Source organism: Eucalyptus grandis, chromosome 5 (genome assembly GCF_016545825.1).
Source record: "Eucalyptus grandis isolate ANBG69807.140 chromosome 5, ASM1654582v1, whole genome shotgun sequence".
NCBI classification, from domain to species: Eukaryota; Viridiplantae; Streptophyta; class Magnoliopsida; order Myrtales; family Myrtaceae; genus Eucalyptus; species Eucalyptus grandis.
This window is the reverse complement of record NC_052616.1, coordinates 29401049-29415071: the sequence shown is the minus strand read 5'-3', so window position 1 is coordinate 29415071 and position 14023 is coordinate 29401049. Positions and strand designations below refer to the sequence as shown.

The following is a 14023-nucleotide window of genomic DNA, read 5'->3' as shown; positions in this document are numbered from 1 at the left end:
TATTCAGTCTAGAGGTCGTCGCCATGCACGGGACAAGATAATTCTATTCGGACTCAAATCTGGACAACCAAATGCAGCCCTACCTATCTAGCCATGTCGGATCCATAGCTTGCACCTACTCTCTTGCAAACCCCCTAGCACCAATCGCATAGACAGTTTCAATTCAGATTCATATAGACATAAGGATTACTTTTAGTAAAAACGTGGATAACTGTAAACTTTTCTGACTATAGCTTTGACTCACTAATGTAACCGGCGAAATGTTTTAGATAATTCATGGGAATTCGTCCTATTTTAGTAATATGCACAAGGCAGCATGACATTAATTGTTAGGACTCGTTTCTGTTGTGGGGAAACTTCGTATCGAATGTTGGTCTCTGCTCTAAGAAAATTAGATGGCTTAGAAAAGTTATTTCGATTATTCTTAGCGAACTAGTTCACATTAATTCCAAAGATTTGTACAAACATATATTATGTATTAAAGATAACCAACGTCATTTAAGTCTTATCTGGAAAGAAAATTACTCAATTGATCCTAAACTTGTTTTACGGGTACCATTTCATTTATAAATTTTTTAATTTATCAATTTAGTCTTGAACATTTGAGCGAAACTCCACTATAATCCTTTCGATTAATTTTCGGAAGAAATTACTAGCGTGATGGTCTAGTCATTGGCAGCCCCACTACCACATTGGCGAAAGTTGGCCAAATGGACCATGAAAAATTACAAAAAAAAATCCTAAGCCTATTGTAATTTGTAATTCAATCCTAAATTTTTGTAAGTATGTTAATTCAGTCCATCCTGCAAATTTTAAATCACCAACACTAATGTGGACAATTTGTAATAATAATTTATTTTATTTTTCGATTTTTAATTAATTTTATAATCTTTATCTTTATCTTTATCCTTATCACTTTCTTCCTTCTTTTTCTATTTTTCTGCATAGTAAGACCTAGGGGCTGTAGGTGAGGCGATTTTGCCCAAATCGGGTGAGAGCGGCGACTCCGTCGCAGTTGGTGAGGGCTTCCTAACCCTCGTTAGAGGCTCACTAGCAAGCCGTGGAGAAAAGGTAAAGAAGGAAGAAAAGAAAAAAAAAGAAAGGGAAAAGAAAAGGAATTTCTTTTTTAAAGTTTAAAAATATTATTAAAAATTATCCATGTTAATGTCAATTGGCCGGCGGGTATCCACACCGACGTCGGCTAGCCAAAATATATGATATGGATTAAATTAGCACAATTGTAAACAAAAACAAAAATTAAGATTGAATTGGCAAAAATAGAAAATTCTTGATAGAATTGATACACTGGCTATTGATTTAGGCCTTTTATGATAATTCTCTGATGGACCACACCAGAATCTCATGCAATGATTTTAAGATTAAATTGAAAAAATTGAAAAAGTTACAATAAAATTAACATCCGCATAGCAAGTTTGGGACTAATTGAACAATTTGTCATGATTTTAGAGTTTCTTTACATGATTTTCTAAGAATACCCAATTTCTTTCTTTTTTTCAAAATATTCTTTAAAAGAGAAAATAAAAATGAGGAAATTTTATCTAGGGATCTTAAGCAGTTCACAATCCGCACAATCCCATCAAAATGATGAAAAGAAAGAGCCAGTGATGGCAAGTAGTGGCTAGATACTGGGGGGCTTTATCCTTTTAGAAACACAAACTTATTAAAGACTTGCTTTCGTTCTTCATTTTGACCGGTTTCTTCTAATAATGTTTCATCTTAGGATTGGTGCAATTTAACTTCCAACTTGAATGTCTTTCCTAAAGGAAGTGATAATCGTGAGACTTCAACAATCACAAACTCTTCACCACCACTCGATTTTCCCGCTATTGTCACTGTTCTCTGCACGGAGCTTGCTTCTACTTCATTGTATAACTCATGCCCTCTCAGTTTCGTCATCCTAATTCCTTTTTTCAATCCTAGAATGGTCACCTTGTCAATTGCCCACTTCTCAATTAGAGCAAATTCCCCATTAACAACTTCTGATCTGACAACAACATCATTCCCTGTTTTCTCACAATAAAACTTCACCAAAGTCCACTTATTTCCTTCCCTCCCATTTCAACATCCTCTCCATCGTCCAAGAACACTTGTCCTGAGCTATTCCCATTCTCATCAACCACAACTAACAGCTCGAATGGTGTTCTCCGAGCTGCTTCCGTAGTCATGGCCTCTCCTTGCATGGCCAATATATTACCTTCCCTTACATGCACATGAGGATGATCGGGTGGTGCATTGAGCATCACATTCATTCCTGAAGTTGTACTCACTGAATTTGAGTAATTGAAGAGATCGAACCAGTTTCCACTTGGGATATAAGCATCCACTGTATTGGCACCGTTATTGTCAGAGTCACCATCACACCCTTACCAATTAAGAACTGGGAATTGATATGGTAAGTCATCTTATCCTCAGGGAATGAGAAAAACAGGGGGCCGGGCAATGGGCATCCCTTTCTAGATGCCTCATACATCAAGGTATACAAGTATGGGAGCAAGCGATAACGAAGCCCGAGCACCTTCCTGGCGGATGCAGCGACAGAATCCCAGAGATAGAGCTCTTGATGAATAGCATACTTTTCAGAGTGGTCCCTTGAAAAGGGATAAAAGGCCCCTAGCTGCATCAATAAATGCTCTAAAATAAATGCTTAAAGGTGTACCACAAAAAAACATGATTTACACCTCTATTCTGTCGCTACTTGACATATTCAACATAACATGAATTACTAGCATAAAAGATACCCAAACTTCCCCTCACCCTAAAGAAAATTTATGTAGTTTATTTATGCCTTTAAAAGGGAGTAAAATTCCCCGCCCCCCTAAGAAAAAAGAGAAGAAAATTGATCAACTCCTATGTCTAAATACAAATCAAGAAAGGCTTAAAGCTACTCGGTTGGATAGCACTTCAGTTAATATAAATTAAGAAAAGGCATGGAAGATATTTACTTGAATCCATCGGTTGCAGAGCTCTTCGGTTGTGTCCCTGAAGAAACCGCATATATCAGCTCCTACCATTGGAATTCCGAAGAGCCCAAAATTTAAAATTGTAGGAACTGAGTAAGCCAAGTCATCCCATGTGGCGGCATTGTCTCCAGTCCAGTGTGCAGTGTGTTTGCCAGAGCTTAGAAAAGTCGATCTCGAGAGAATGAATGGCCTTTTACCAGTAACATTGACTAAGGCCTTGTTTGTTGCTCTGGCTTCCAAGAGTCCATAGAGGTTATGAGCATTGTATTCTGAAATATTTCCAAAATGAAGTGACGTTGTAGGGATAGTTCTGTTGTTGATGGGCCGATGAACTCCTGCATTGTTCATTTTGTAGGGAGGATTGTCAAGACTGGAAGGAAGAGGCAGAGAATCATTGAAGTTGGACAACTCGTTCATGTCGAGCCATAGGCCATCAAATGGAAGAACATCGTGAAATCACTTTATCTCCCCACCCCAATAACTCTCACTAGATGGGTGAAGAAAGTCAGGGAAGTACACTGGCCCTGGCCAAACAACACCTAAATATGGCACTCCCTCACGCTTGATGAAGATGTCGGCTTGCATCCCCCTGATGTAGGTCCCATATGTCTCGTTAACACTAATGCCTGTTAAAGATCACCCATTCAAAAGAAAAGGAAAGTATTATTAAGATGGCAATTTGTAAGAAATAAAAGGACCAAGTTTTGACCACAAGCATTTCGGCACCAGCATACCTGGATCAAGTATCAGGACATACTTTTGACCGTTCTCGTGAAGGCTGCTGACAAATTCTTTCATCTTTTCCACTGGAAAATTGATAGGGTCAAGAGTGAAGTCCTTGTTTGCATCCATATAATCAATGTCGGTCCACATAACTTCCAGTGGAATATTAGCTTTTGCATAACCAGCTACCACGCCCTCTAAGTCTGAGACATTCTTGTAACCCCACCGGCATTGATGAAATCCTTGAAAGTAAATCAATGATACTTTATCAATAGAACTAACATTTCAAACTAGTTAAGTAACACATGCAGAAGAAGCCATCTACCGTGAATCAAACTTTACAACTGATCTACGCCTAGCAATATATACAAGTAAAGCGACCACATTTCTTGAACATCAGTGAGCACTGTGGTAGGATCAGCTGGGGATCGGGAAACAGTGGTTTTCAATGGATAATAACACGCCTTTAAGATTTGTTCCCTATTGAGCATAACATGCAAAGTCTGACTAGTGTCATCTCCGTGAGAGAATAAACTCATAATGCAATTCAAGGGCAATGAACTCAGAATCTTCAATTCTATCGTCTTTATATTATATACGACCACCGCATAGTTATGCTCAAAATCTCATATTTACTGCAGAATAAGCTACAGAAGCCGAAGCACAACATTGGAATCAAATTCATCAAAATGTCAGCATCAAGCAATACATAAAAACCAGCATACCGAATTCAAAATCATTATGTTAGATACTACCACCACACAGTCAAGCTCAAAATCTCAAAGGGATTGCAAAATAAGCTGGAAGCCGATGAACAATGGTGGAATCAAATTCATCAAAACGTAAGCAACAACAATAAAGAAACTCATCAAAACCAGATACCGAAGGACCAGTATGGCATTGGGGTCGGCCGGCCAATGAGCTCGGTGTACTGCTCCATGACTGCCTCTGGCGATGGCCCCTGGAAGAAATACAAATCCAACACCCCACCGATAACCTTGTAAGTGATCCTATCGCCAGTGTACACGACGTCCATGCCATTGCTGTTCAGCAACAGAACGCCGTGGCTCGTGCCCGCCCCAACTCCTCTGCCTCCGCCACCACCACCCACGGACGACCTGACGTCCATGTAAAACGGATGCGACCCCTGCAGGTTGACATCGGGGTCAAGCTGAATGTGTCGGCGTTCCAGAGAGTAAGAGTTTGGTTGGGCTGGAGCCGGAGTGACGGCTTCGTGTGCTCTCCGATCCCGTAGAGGGAGGAGCGGTCGGGAGGGAGGGAGGAGGAGAGCTGGAGGTACTGGTCCTTGAAGACGAGGAAGGCCGAGGGGTCGAAGGTGGAGGTGTCGAAGAGGATGTCGCCGGAGGAGCGGCGGGAGACGGCAAAGGAGAAGGGGGTGGCGTTGCGGAGGTCGAAGACCAGGTCGGAGGAGGCGGCAGAGAGGCGGCGGTGGGATCTGGAGGGGGACGGCGGTGGTGGTGGAGTCGGGGTTCGGCGGGGAGGAGGGAGATCGGCGAGGGATGAGGTCGTCGGGGACTTCCCATCGGCGGCGGTCGGCGTCTGTGATACGGACTCGAAGACGTCCGCTCGCTTCGAAGCTGGAAGGAGAACCGTGATGACGTCAGCAAAAATTACCCATTAAAATATACTTAATTATTTATCTTGCAAATATAACATATATATAAACTATCACTTTAATTTAATCTTGCAGGTGTTTCAATATCGAAATTTGATTATTTTCTTTCCAGCAACAACCTTCTTAGGATAATTTGAAAAATCGAAATATTTTTCTCCTTTTTTTTAAGCATATTTATACTATGAATTTTTATCGTGTATTATTACTAATATTTATTTTCATTGTTTAATTAAATTTTGTACAATAGAATGATTTCAACTATATATATATATATATATATATATATATATATATATATATATATATAAACTAACGTTTTTTTTTTTTTTTTTTTTTTGCGCATATATGTCGATTGTAAAAATGAATCTAGCAAAAATACTAAAATAAGAGTGAAGTTTTGCTCTGGACCTGGCAACGAGGCGGAGGTTCTCGACGTCAGGCCCGTATACGGAGGTCGCATTGACGAGGCGGAGCCCGGCTGTTAACGCCGTTCTGGACGCGTCGACGGCCACGGACCCGACTGTGTATCCGTACCCAACCACGCCAGGCGTCCCCTCGCCTTCTCCGATCGACGCGCGAACGGCCGACTGCGATGACAGCAGGTACAAGAAGATCAACAACGCAAAAAGAGGCGGGAGACGGCGATGATGGTCTCTGCTACTCCGCATGTTTTCGGCTAGAGAGAGAGAGAGAGAGAGAGAGAGAGAGAGAGAGAGAGAGCGGAAGGATCAACAACGCAAAGAGAGGCAGAGGACTTCCCACGTCTGGTCTTCCAATCCCATCCCTGTCTGATTCCTCAGAAAGACGAAGACGACGAGAAGGTAGCCTTCTTTTTCTTTTTGGGTGTGGAGTAAATTAGGTGCCCGCGAGACTGGGGAAATTCCAACTTGGCGGGGCCGGCTCACGCGCTTCTCACGTGCTCATCCTTTCGTTTCTCCGCCTTTCTCGGAGAGAAATTCTGGTCCGGTCCGCGCTCGTGTGCCGATCGAGCAAGATTCGCCACGTGCGCGAGGGTCGGGAGAGGCGCGAGTGTGATCGACGAGCGAAACCAACGGAAATGTCGCTTTTTTATGTTGTTTGCTGAATGATGATTTACGAAATTTTCGTTTTCTTTTTAGTGTTTATCTTTTTTATTTGGATAATTGCAATTCACCTCTTGATATTTCGAGTTTCCTAACGTCAAACACGATACATACATGATCATACATTATGGGTTATAAATTGTGAAACTTTTTGTGACCATGATTACTGGAAAACTTTCACTAAAGGTACAAGGTAATTGTACTTTTTTCAATCAAGATTTAGTTAAAGAATGACTTGAGGAGAAATCATGCAGAAGCTTAATGCTCTTTTGTCTTAAGATCTAACATTATGACTCCTACATGAAATTTACATAATGTGATTCGTTATCCATCACAATAATTTGATGAAAAATGTGGCTACTCACGCCAATAGTGACCTTTTCATCTCAAGTCAGGTTGTGTAGGAATGTGAAGGGATGAACCGTCGCTAGCCCTATGATTAGACACATGATCACCAAGGCGGTTGGCCTGTGTTTACACCTAAATTTTTTGTCCAGAAAACCCTTGTGCGCTTCATGAAAAGTAAAGATCGAATATGTTGATGACATAATTTGACACCTAATCATGAATATCTTTATTGCACGGTCTTGCATTCTTATGCTAGGCTGCATTTTTCCGCATTTAATCTTTGAGGACCCTTTTAATAATATCATTCATTATTTTCTTTTTTTTTGTGAACCGACTTGATGTCACTCGTTTCGGATCTTTCATAGAAGATGAATAATTTGAAAAATATTTTTCTAAAATTGACTGCTTGTATCGACTACAAAAATGAATCAACGATATATATTTTTATCATTTACAAAAATACTTAGATATAAATTTTTATCACTAATGAAAACATTTTTCATTTACTAATTATTTCAAGCAATGATATTTTTTTGAAAAATATTTTCCAAACCATTTATTTTCCGTGAAATAAATGAAGCTTTAATCTTTAGGAAAATTCTAGATAAGGGTCTAAAGTGCCATCACGTTCTCAAATAATAGTTTGAAGTAGATTTTATATCAAATAAGGGCCCGAAGTGGTCATGACTATTTTAAATAAGCACTTGACTATAGCTAAATATTTAGACCGGTCAAGGGCATTTTTCCTCTAAAGAAAATGTTAATTTTAAATTATTTTTCTTTTTCTTTTCTTTATGATTTTTCATAGAGTCGGCTGGCTCTACACATATAGGTATATTTTTATCAAAGATATCCATCCATACCTTACTAGGATATTGTAGTCCAAGCTATATGAATCATTAAACATATAAATGTACTCTTAAAACATTGTTGGAAACACTATTGCATCATACATATGTGAGACAATGCTCATACTAAAGTTTCCAAAATTTACATTGCCCAACTGAACCTAGTCCATGGGATCTCCAATTGTTGGGTTAGATTTCCACGTGGGAGTCTCTTTATTAAGTTTAGACTTTTAACCCTACTCCCCTTGATATGCAATTTACTTGCTCTCTTAACAAACCTTTTGGTTTTTTTTTTTGTCAGTCCTACTTTGTTCCTACTCTACACTCACTCTCAGACTTTTGCCCTGCCTCTTGCAGGGCGTGGGAGTCGAAACCCACTCTTAAAACTTACACGTCCCCACCCCATCCCCCCTGAGAAGGTGGGGATTTGAACCCCTCACCTCCCCCTTCCATGTTAGAAGGGTGGCCATTGGAGCGAATCCCCGTGGTTTTAACAAACCTTTTGTTAACAGATACGCAATGATTTATGTTGACCTTACAAAGTCTAAAGAAATTATTCCATTTAAGAGCAACTGCCTTACTATTATATCTTTGACGAATGTGTGTAAATTTACTGTTATATATCACATTTTTAGCCATTGCAATTGTTGCTTGATTGTCACAGTGAATGCATAACACAAGCATAGGTTTTGGCCACAACGGAACATCCTCTAAAACATTTCGAAGCCACTTTGCTTCTTTAGCACATTAACCAGTAAACTTAAATTCCATTGTGGAGTGCACTATTGAAGTTTTCTTTGAGGATTTTCACATTACCGAGACACATCCTAACGTGAACACATATTCACTAGTCAATTTCGGTTCATTAGAATCTGTGCAAATTGTATAGAAAAGTTATAACAATAGATATCCTAATTGATGTTATTGCATCATACGTATTACAACATTTGAGGCTTCAACATCTATGTCAAAAAATTAGGTTCAAAACATTTTTCAATCTGCGACCTTTTGCTCCTTCGAAGTTTGGCTCTTCGGCCTCAACTTCATCCTTCTCAAATTTTGATTTTCTAAAGTCTCTTTTGAGAAGGTTCATCTTGATTTTTTTCCCAAGATATATATCCTCACAAAATTCAGAATCTCTTAATTCTAGGATATTGTTGGCATGGATTTTCAAATTTACAAATTTGTGAATCGAAAATTTGTATGCTTGCTATTTTGAGCATAACCGATGAATATGCAATCAAATGTTTTAGGTTCTAACTAAATTTGTTTAGGGAGAGGAATTACCACCTTGGTAAGGCACCTCCATACTTTCAAAATTCGTGGGATGGTAACCTTATTGATTCGGTAGGACTTAGCCCATTGGCCATGGTGGGACTAAGTGGCATCGACCTGCTGTCCTCAACTGCCTAGAGCGGGAGGTTTTTGCCCTTGAACCCTCCGCTCTAGTGCACACAAGGTCCAAGCCTTCACCTGATTCACATGAGCAACCTCTCGGCTTGGAATGGGCAGGCCAGCAAAGAGCCATGGCAAGGTTGGCCCAACGGATCTGAGCCTATGTCCTATCACCTTAGTGACCCCACTTGGGTTATAAGCTCATGTTGTTGGGCTTGGTAGCAAAGTTCACCGAACCATCCCTCCAAAAATAGAATCATATGTCATTTGACTTCTACTGTTATGAAAAATAATCCTTGGGTAGATCAACCACGTGACTTGTACCACGTGAGTTGTACCCATATCATCATAGATGGTCTTGACGTGAAAGCCCGCAGCATGTATTGCCACAAAACCAGGCCCCAAGGTTTGAATCTCTCCAACAACAATAGTCGAATGGACCATAAGAATGTCTCTAGAATGTCTTGGACATTATTGGATACTTGATTGTTATCGGCCATCCCGATTTTTTATAAACCCAACAAACAATCAGTAAATAAATTGCCTTAAAGATTGTTGAGACGTTGTACAATGCTGTAGAAAACTAATAGACATGACCTGAAGAGACACAGCCGTTGCAAAATACGGAAAGTACATTATCTGAAGAGACATAACTTATGTAGAAAATTGAACAGACATGAGCCAAAGAGACATAACTTTAAAGACACTTTATTGAGCTATTAACTCATAATTACAACACCATGTATTCCATGATATCATGCGTTTGATTCATGTGTTGAGCAATCTTTTGAACGAATTTGTGTCTTGTTGCCTAATTACTACATATTGAGAGGCTTCTTGACTGCTAGAATCTTGGTAAAATTATCGTGACAGATTTGTCAATCTTGGATTTTTCGGTAGTTGGTGGTACATAATAGTTATGACTTAAATCGCATATTTTGTAAGACCTTTGGTAATGCTCAAAGAAAATCGCTAGAGCTAATGCCCCTTCTCACCATTTTTGGCAAGGTTCACTCTACTAGAATTTTGTTGTTAAATGTGTACCGCCACCGCCAACCATCTGCAAATCGCGCCATTGCACCATATTGCATATACCATTTGTCTAATAGTGCGTCTCGGTCTAAGTCTCATATGAACCGGATGTAACTAAGATAATTTCCTTGCTTAAAAGAGGTTGGGATAGTTTTAAAAAAAAACAATGGGTGTGCCTAATCATATTTTACGTGGCTGCTTAGGATTTTGTGATTGCCGACTAAAGTAACTTTTTAATGAAGGCCTTTAGATCCCCAGTGAGGTGACATGAACAAGGATTGTGTGTACATTAGGTCAAAAGGGAAAGCAGGAAGGCATAGAAAGAAAGAGGTGGAAAGAGACCGTTGATACTTAATTTTTTTCGTGCATTCGACGTTCCGAATCATCAGAATTCGATCCCGAACAAGAAATTCATATCGCATAATCTTTCATTCTCGCTCTTCATCGCACTTAAAAATTACGGACATTTTTGTTTGGGAACAACGTGTCCGCCATGCCCATTCCGTCAATTAAGGTCCATCATACGAGCTTGTTTCTCTCTCTCTCTCTCTCTCTCTCTCTCTCTCTCCTTGTCTCAAAATTCAAGTCCTTAGCCTTACCTTACCTTCCCCTCCTACTTGTTGACTGAAATTGCATGGGTAAATGACGCAAGCAGTCATTGCAGTATACCATGTGATCCCCAAACTTTAAGTTTTATTAATATAGTCTTTGAACTTTAGTTTAATATGTAATGTCATCCCTAAATATATAATTTGTTCAATGTGATTCATGAACTTTGGGTACATATTCAATTTAGTCCCTAAATTGTTTGAATATATTTAATGTTGATTTTGAATTTGAATTAATGGAAAGAAAACATTGAACATTTTCATATAATTTACAGATTAAAATTGAATGCATACAAAGAATTTAGGGATCATATTGAACAAATATTAGACATTGGGTTGTAGTTTTATGGACCAAACTAAGCAAATTTAAAGTTCATGGACCATATTACACACTAAGTCAAAATAGAGGGACCATTTATGTCATTGTCTCAAATCATATTTGACTATGATGTTTAGGTCACTTTAGGCCATTTTCAGCGAGTCTAGATCAGAAACTAGAGGGAAAATGACAGTGAAGATCAGCTGAGATTGAGGAAGTGATGGAATGTGAGCGTGAGAAAACCGAGAGAGCAGAGAGAACAGAGAGGCATGGGTGCAAGCATGGGGAAAAGCAGAGGCGGCATGGATCCACAATGGGGATAAGAAAGAAGCTTGGTGCATCGGTGAAAACACAAAGAAAGAATCCGGACAGAGAGGGAGAAAGAAGAAAAGAAATTGTAATAGAAGAGAGATGAAAATCTCGAGAAAGTTCGAGGAATTGACGGCGCTCGTCCTCAAAATAGAGATGAAGATCTCCGGTAATAACTTAAGTCCTTCCACCAAACTTCCAATTAAAACTTATGGAAGATTGTCTGCACCGGCTGGTGAAAGGTGGCACTCATGTATACAATCCTTTTTAGGTAAATTACATTTTTGGTCCTTTACTAGCGGTGAACACCGAGTTCGGTTCCACTCATAAACCTAACTAAATCGGCTAGAACCGAGTTGTCAAAGCCGGTTCTAGAGAGAACTGGCTTAGTTCCTGACTTTGAAAACCTAAAATTAACGATTGATTTGATTTTCGGTTCTAAGATCAGAACCACTAATTCTATTTAGGAACCGGGTCGCATTGGTATTTTATCCCAAAACATAAGCACTAAGACACTCATGCATAGAGACAAGCATCCTCAACAGAATGCCTTATGTTTATTATTCTCCCCTGTCGCGGTACTGAATCCCCGTTATGATCTCTAATAATTAGTACTCCAGAGGAGAAGTGAATCAAGTAGATGTTGCACTTGTTCTTGCCGGTGGAGCGAGTTTGCTCAGCAGTGGACGAGGCAGAGTTGTTCAAGTTCGAGTGCCCCAACCTAGGCAAGTAGGTTGCACCACCCGTCACATTATGGAAACTGGTCATGCTGAAGCCCCTATTATTTGGAGGTCATATTTAATATTTAGAGCACTGCCTCTCTCAACTACTCTGCTCCCTCATCTACTTCACCATCTTCGCTTGATCCTACATGAGTGCCTTGTGCGCCATGTCGTCGCCAAGATCTCAATTTTGCTAGAAAAAGTTGATCCTCAATCCCTCATACCTCCGGGACGAGAAGGTAATTTCTTATCCCAGTCGACTTCTCACTTTCCGTGTTATCTTTCGCTGGTGTCTGATTGGGGGTAAGTTGGAGGATTTCTCATAATTGAGAACTTATCGACAAAAATAGTAAAGATATACGATTTTGATACTTGGAGGATATATTGGGGGAGGAAGGCAAGAATGGTGAACGGGAAGTGCCAGACTCAAGCCAGATCAGTGCTTCAGGCTAGTTCTCGGCTAGGTTAAGAACTCATCACCCCTCTCTATACTTACAAGAATGAACAAATTCAGTTCCCACACTTTGTTTCAGTGAAAAGCTAGAATATAATTTTTCAACAAAAAATTAATTACTTTGCTCACATCTAAATTTGAAATCTTCTCAAAGTGCCCAGTTAAAATCAACTATTAGTTGATTATTCCCAAACTTACAAGTGTGCTTGATCAGATTGACAATCTCGTTAAATTTAAATTTTTTGCATGTAAGTAAGTGTGTTTAGAGCTACACAACTATCTTGAAACCTGGATTCTGTCAATTTCACGGATATTGTGATCTCTCACTTTTTTTTAAGGAAAATAAATAAAAGTTCCCACAATTGTAATTATTAACACACCTGTTGGAGATATGCCTTGATATCGAAGATACAATTAAATCAATTTGTGATTACAATTAATACTTTATCTTTCATTATTTCCTTTTATTGTTCATATATCGCACTACAAATACATGTAAATAATGTAATTAAATCATCAAGAGAGAATACAAAGAAATTCTCTTCTTCAATTCGTTTCTTCCATGCTTTCGTGTCATCAACTTTGAAACAAAAAACAGTAGTATATTACATAATAATAATAATAATAATAATAATAATAATAATAATAAAGTTCATATTTAATGTGAACATAACTTTAAGACATTAAGAAATGTTAAATGCAAATAATAAATATTCCTTCCACCATTTCTCATATTTGAACTTGAAAAATCTTACAAAGAAAAAAGAAAATTATAAATAGATCAATACACGTGCATATATATATATATATAGATTCCAGTGAAAAGTGAAGATATCTTAAACCTTAGAACTTATGCTGTATTTTAAATTGCATTTGGTCGCCCGGGTGTGATAACAGTGAAAATAAGGAGAGAGAAAAATAGTATATTATTCACTATTGTAACTTTTTAGAGGACAATTACCCAGTCAATTCTAAACTCATTGTGCGGATATCAATTCAGTTTTAAAATTTTCAATTTCACCAATTTAGTCATAAATTTTTGCATGATATTTCAGTATAGTCCTTCTAATTAATTTTAGATAGAAATTGTTGATGCGACGATCCATGGCACATTGCCACGTTAGAGATTTCTAGTGAAAATCGACCAAAAAGCCACAATTGAATTTTACGAAAAGATTTAAGACTAGATTGATACAATTTAAAATTTTAAGATAAAAGTCACACATGTACAATATGTCTAAGACTCGATTGAATAATTTCTTATAATTTTGGAGTCAAGTCGATCAGTCCTGTTGCCACAAAAATATTACCACATGCTTTACCCAATTTTTTTCTTCTTTTAAAAAAAAAAAAAAATTCTCTTCTTAGAAAAGATAAGAAGAAATTTTATCTAGGGAACTCAAGCAATTCAGAAGCTGCACGCTCCCATTCGAATGGGGAACAGATATAACGACTGATGCAGAGTGGCTTGATATTGGTTTGCTTTGTCCTTTTGGAAAGGAACTACTTATTGAAGACATGCTTTTGTTCTTTATTACACACTGACTGGTTTCTCCTGCTGATGTT

At 38.6% G+C, this 14023-nt stretch overlaps 1 pseudogene; it reads right to left on the bottom strand.

The window, feature by feature from the left end:
- Window positions 1-1714: 1714 nt before the first annotated feature.
- Window positions 1715-6061, bottom strand: LOC104430081 (annotated as a pseudogene).
- Between the last annotated feature and the right edge of the window lie 7962 nt (window positions 6062-14023).